Source organism: Dipodomys merriami, unplaced genomic scaffold (assembly GCF_024711535.1).
Source record: "Dipodomys merriami isolate MVZ:Mamm:240054 unplaced genomic scaffold, mDipMer1.0.p SCAF_377, whole genome shotgun sequence".
NCBI classification, from domain to species: domain Eukaryota; kingdom Metazoa; phylum Chordata; class Mammalia; order Rodentia; family Heteromyidae; genus Dipodomys; species Dipodomys merriami.
Window position 1 is genome coordinate 189,532 of NW_027205348.1, and position 6,287 is coordinate 195,818.

The 6,287-nt window shown below is 42.0% G+C and overlaps 1 long non-coding RNA gene across 2 annotated transcripts; it reads right to left on the minus strand.

Annotated features, from left to right (window-relative positions):
- Nucleotides 1-2,342: 2,342 nt before the first annotated feature.
- On the minus strand, nt 2,343-4,232 carry LOC138804862 (uncharacterized). 2 transcript variants are annotated; one of them, XR_011365360.1, is made up of 3 exons: nt 3,973-4,232; nt 2,756-2,872; nt 2,343-2,663 (listed from the first exon to the last, which is right to left on the minus strand). It is a non-coding gene; the product is annotated as an uncharacterized lncRNA (long non-coding RNA). The 2 variants fall into 2 exon arrangements; XR_011365359.1 differs by lacking the exon at nt 3,973-4,232 and adding an exon at nt 3,095-3,143.
- Nucleotides 4,233-6,287: the final 2,055 nt, after the last annotated feature.

Genomic DNA, 6,287 nt, shown 5'->3' on the forward strand with positions numbered 1-6,287 from the left:
GCAAATCACATTATACAAATAAACTTTTTAACCCTCTTTTTAAGTCCAAGGGGCAGTTTTAGCAATACTAATCAGATCATCACATCACTCATTTTAACACTCATGTTTCCAGTGTCAATCTGTAGGGAAAAGGGACAGAACAAAGATGGGCCACTTGGCCCCTCCTATGGAATGGGCACGTACCTAAGCCAACTCTTTAGTGTTAGGTGAACTGCCTTTGTGCAAGTTTGCCCCCTTTCACCATGCATGGACTCCTCCCAGGGCCTGTCCCATTATCTGTGGACTTCCTCAGGGCCTGTCCCACCATACATGACCAGCTGAACAACTGCGCTTCTGCCTGTTCACTCCTCACCCCTAAAGACAGGTCTTCTGTTGGTTTCTAAGTTTTCCCTTTTCTTATCTCTTGGTTCTCGAATGAAATACACAGTTTTAGACAGACAGAACAGGTAACATCTTTGACAGTGTTAAACTAACCTTTACACTTAAATTTCTAATATTTATCCCCAAATTTTAGCCAAGGAACTAAATTCCAAACAGCCAATGTATTTGTGTTAAGCCAGATATAACAGCCGTATGCATTTTAAAATATTAGATTTTAAAATACCAGATTTCTAATTTTTTTAATTTTTATTTATTTTTATTGTGAAAATACTGTACAGAGGGGTTACAATTAGATGGGCAAGATAATGAGTACATTTCTTATCAAGCATTGTAGCCTCCTCCTTTGTTTCCCCTTTCCATCCCTTCCCAGCCTCCCCCCACCCCCCCACCCAATCCTTCCCGCCCCTACCCCCCCGCAACAAAGTTGTAAAGTTGGTTTTCCACATGAAAACTTGTACTTTTCATTGTTGCAACGGGTCCACCTGTATCCTTATTTAAACGACTTGTTTTTCCCCTTCCCCTCCACAAATTATACCAACATCAAATACAGTGAAAGCAGGGGTTATACTGTGGGGGGGGACATACAAAGCAACAAAGAAATAATCTTATAAATGCATTAGAAACAAATGCATGAAAGAAAAAAACACATTTGAATACATATCTTAGAGTTCATTTTCCTAACATCACCTGATCTGACCTTTTCTGCTTGACTCAGACATATACTAGATATTGCAAATAAGGGAAACCATGGGACCTATGTTTCTTTGGGCTTCGCTTACTTCACTTAATATAATTTTTTCCAAGTCTTTCAACTTCCTAACAAATGGGGCAATGTCATTCTTTCTGATGGAGTCATAGAATTCCATTGTGTATATATACCACATTTTCTTGACCCATTCATCTACTGAGGGGCATCTGGGTTGGTTCCATAACTTAGCTATAGTTAATAGTGCTCCAATAAACATAGTCGTGCTGGTGGTTTTGTTTGTATACTTTTGGGTAAATGCCCAAAAGTGTGATTGCTGGGTCATATGGGAGCTCTATGTGGAGTCTTTTGACGAACCTCCATACTACTTTCCAAAGTGGTTGAACAACTTTACATGACCACCAACAATGCAGTAAGGTTCCCTTCTGTCCACATCCCCTCCAGCATCTGTTGTTTTTAGAGTTCTTGATTTCAGCCATTCTAACTGGAGTGAGGTGGTATCTCAATGTTGTTTTGATTTGCATTTCTTTTATGGCTAGAGAGGTTGAGCATTTCTTCATGTGTTGATTGGCCATCCTTCTTTCCTCTTCAGAGAAGTTTCTCTTTAAGTCTTTAGCCCACTTAGTTATTGGGTAGTTGTTTCTTTGAGGATTTGTTGTCGGGGGATTTAATTTTTTGAGTTCTAAGTATATATTAGATATGAGACCCTTGTCCATTGTATGGCTAGTGAAGATCTCCCAATCCATAGGCTTTCTATTGATCTTGCTAGCTATGTCCTTTGCCATGCAGAAGCTCTCTAACTTCATGCAATCTCATTTGTCCAACCTTTCTTTGATTTGTTGTGTTTCTGGTTCTCTATTAAAAATTTTTCAGCCTGTGCCAAGGAGACCTAGCGTTTCTCCTATTGCATCCTGTAATGTTTTCAGAGTGTCTGCTTTGACTCGAGGTCTTTGATCCATTTGGAGTTGATTCTGGTGCAAGGTGATATGGCCCCCATAAACAGGCAGGAATTGCAATCCTAATATCAGATAAAATAGACTTCAAATTAAAATTCGTGAGAAGAGACAAAGAATGTCACTACATACTAATTGAGGGATCTCTCCTTCAGGAGGATATTACAATTCTAAATATCTATTCACCAAACAACGGAGCACCCAAATTTATCCAAGAAACACTACTTTCCTTCAAATCCTACATAGATCCAAAGACATTAATTGTTGGGGATTTTAACACACCACTTTCCCAACTAGATAGATCAACTCAGCAAAAACTCAACAAAGAAACCGCAGATCTAAACAACTGCAAAGATCAACTAGATTTAACAGACATCAGCCAAAAATTTCACCCAGCAGCATAAGAATATGTCGCGACCACCTCGACCAGCAAGGAAGACGCGACCCGGGATTCTTCTCAATGCGGTTTATTCAGGACCTTTTACAACATCTTCTCTCCTGCTTCTTCTGCCCGCTTCTTCCTGCTTCTCTGTACCCCCGCGCTCTGGTTATAAGTCTCCTGGATGGCAAATCCTGAAGCACCACGTGGCATATACCGATAGGGTCGCAAACACGGAAGCAAACTAGGAACCAAGTCATAGCCATATAAGGAGTTGTTTTTACAGAGAGCACTTGTCACCGGGAAGACAGAAGGCGGGAGCCAGCGCCATCTTACCAAGGAGCTACAATGTTGCTTTTGTGGCCACGCCTTACTGCCTGGCCGTCTTTGGTCGTGGCTCCCGCAGCTCTCCACAAGAATACACGTTTTTCTCAACAGCACATGGAACATTTTCTAAAATAGACCACATTTTAGGCCACAAAGCAAACTTGTCCAAATTCAGAAACCTTGCATTCTCTCTGACCACAAGGGAATAAAATTAGAACTCAACACCAGATTTTCTAATTTTTAAGTTAAAGAATGCTTAAAAAGCCGTTAAAAACAATGTGAAGATTCCTTAAAATTTTTGGTAATGTCCAAACCTCATAACCTTTTGAATTTTAAACTTAAACTCACCCATTGTTACAGCATGCTGACAACTCTGATCTTGAACATGTTCTTAAACACATACAAAACACTCACACAGATCTTAAAGCACACAAAAAATCAAAATCAGTTGTACGTAGATTTTCTAAAGTTTTTAAAAAAATTTTAAGACAATATTTCTTTTAAACGAAGTACCTTTGTTGAGCTTCATTTATCCAGGGCTTGCTTGTTTAGCAAGGTATTTCACTAATCAGTCTTTTGAATCCCTTCTGTTGGAGGAGGGCTGGGTGAGGGGGTCACCTGAAACTGAACGGGCCTGATTTTTACCCAATTTTGACAAAAGCACTTTACAAATTGTTAAGCTGTCTGGAGCAGCTGAAAGTCCAGACCAGGCTCATTGCTATCTACACCCTAAGCTCTCCAGCAGCCTCCATCAGGAGAAGGTGCACCTGAGGCTTGTCCATGCCCCTCCTCTTGGCTGCTGTAACAAAAGAAGGGGGGAGGGAGACTTAGCAGGTCTGTGACCAAGCCCAGCCGGAGGCTGAGACTTTTATTCCCCCAGAGATGTTCAAATAAATATCAAAAACACTGATAAACACAAAAACCAAGGATTCACATTTAAAACTGGTACCAATTCTAAAACGGAACTAGACAAAACAACAACCAAAGGCTGAGTTGGGGACTAATGGGCCCCCAGAAATCTGTGCTGTTCTCAAGCTGAATCCAGAGTTTGCTGAGTGAGCCTGCCACTCTCACCCAGAACTTCCCTACCTCAGAAAACAGAACAGAAAACACACCAAAGTAAACAAGACAGACAAGTGGCCACAAAGACGAAATCAGGTCTCAGTGAATGGGGCAACATCTCAACACCACTCACTTACCAGGGGACTCGGACCCCCTCTACTCACCTCGGGAGGATTTTTCTTTTAGATTCCTGCAAACATTGACCCAGGAGCCTTCCAAGGCAGAGGAGAATTCCCAGTCATCTTGGGGCAAGGGAAAGAAGTTCCTAGTGGCTGTCCCCTCAGACTGACAGGTTCTCCCCCGTACTCAGACCCCCTGGGCTAAGGCCCGAGGCTAAGATCTTGCTGGTGCCACTTGCAGGTGGTCAGTGGCAGTTTCATAAAAAAAGAAGGAGCTAGAGAGAAACAGATATTAAGGGGGTGTTAGCCAGTCTCCTCTGAGCCCTTGCATCAGGATGAATCTGGGAGGAGAAACATTCCAAGAATTCCAAAAGACACACAGACAAAACACTGAACCCTGAGACAAGACATGTTCACAGCATGTGCATTGTAGACTGTCAGTCAGAAAGTGCTGGACTACAAATGGGCCCAAATGTCCACACTAGTGGATAGCCTACCCTGTAAACTATCAGTCAGAAAGTGCCAGACTCAAGCTTCTGCACTAGTGGATAGTTTACCCCCCAGGAGATCTGAGGGACAACTCCCACCGGCCCCGTTGGCTGTCTTATAGCACGTCCGCCAAGACCTCTTGCCAACCCCAATACAGAACCTGCAGGGAACTCAAATACCAGATGATTTCAGAATGGCAATGCCTCTACTTACTTGCCGGGCTTCTCATGACTCCTTGGTTAATGCGTCTGGGTGGGCTTTGGGGGGATTCCCGGCCAATGCACCAAATGTAAAACTGAATTTGGAAATCCTTACCCAAAAGACCACCAGAGACCATCAACAATGTAAAAGCAAAGGAGTCTTTATTGCAAGCTAGAACTTGGTCCCACCACAGCCCATGACGCTGAGAGGCCCCGAGACCAGGGTTATAGTACTTTTTATACAATTTTTAGGGAAGGCAGGGACTTTGTATACATCATAGCATCTTACAACAAATTATAACACATCACGGGGAAACTCTTAATACAATTCTATAGTATGATTGGTGCACTACAAAGCAGAAACAGGTTGTTGGTTAGATCAGAGGGTTGAAGTACTTTAAACTGGTTGGCTTGCACCACAGGGAGTCTCAAGGACACACTTGCTAAACTGCAGGGTTCCTTTTTTAAACAAACACCACCTGTGGCCTAACTGTGGGGGTCACCATGCCCTCCAGCACCTGCCTGCCTGCGGTTTCCCCAAGGATAGTTTATGTTCCTAGTTGCCAAGGAATTGCTTCTTCTGTTCATTCCCAGGCCGGGCTCATGGTCAGCTGCATAACTCATACTTCAGAAGATGACATCTAGCTCAAGATGGAGTCACTCAGGCCTCAAGCTCCTCAACAGCCTCTTCAAAAAATTGTGCTGGTAGAACTGGCTGTACACAGAAAACTGTAGTTATATCCTTATATATCCCCCTGCACCAGAATCAATTCCAAATGGATCGAAGACCTCAATGTAAGTCCAGATTCCTTGAAAATGTTATAGGAAGGGTTAGGGGAAACACGAGGGCCCCTTGGCATAGGTCAAAACTTCCAAAGATCACGAAGCACAACAAATCAAAGTAAGTCTGGATAAATGGGATTACATCAAACCAAACCAATCAGTTGTCAGACTCAAAAGCCATGGAGAAGAGATAGTGTAGCACAGATTTATTAAGGAGCAAATCTACAGATGAGAGCCTCAGCCAATGCTAAACACTTACTACCTTTTCTAACTATGTTATTTATAGTAGATTTACATGTATATAAGAGTTTTCTGGTGGGGATTAGAAAGAAAACAACTAATGCTAAGACATAGATAGCATGTGAAATGAGTTTTAGCTGGAGAAAGGGAGGGATTAAGGCAGTGGGGTCTATAGCTCAAAGTCTTGGCTTGGTGCCAGCTAAGAAGGGCGTAAAGCAAGAGTGGTTATAAACAAAAGCACTGGTCTGAAGCCTCAAAATAAGGACCCTTGTCCATGTGAACCAAACAGTCTCTAACATGAGGTTTTATTTAAATTAACAAGCACAAGTTTAGATTTTTGCAGAGTGGGATGGTGTATAGTCACAGGCAATGTCTGCTATGTCAGGTAATGCAATCTACACTTTCACATGTTACCCAATAGCCAGGTTTCAACACAAATAGATACAATGAGATTGTACAAATGAGACTTTGATTTTTCCTTCTCATGAATCAAAATTCTGTCAAATGCTTTCTGTCCTCCAGATGTTAACACAACATTTCTCATTATCTTTTCTACTATTTTGTCTTCATTATTGATGTTCACAGTACTTTTTATTGTTGTCTTCTGTGTATATGCAAATTTTAGGGCTTGAACTCTATGTTTAATGG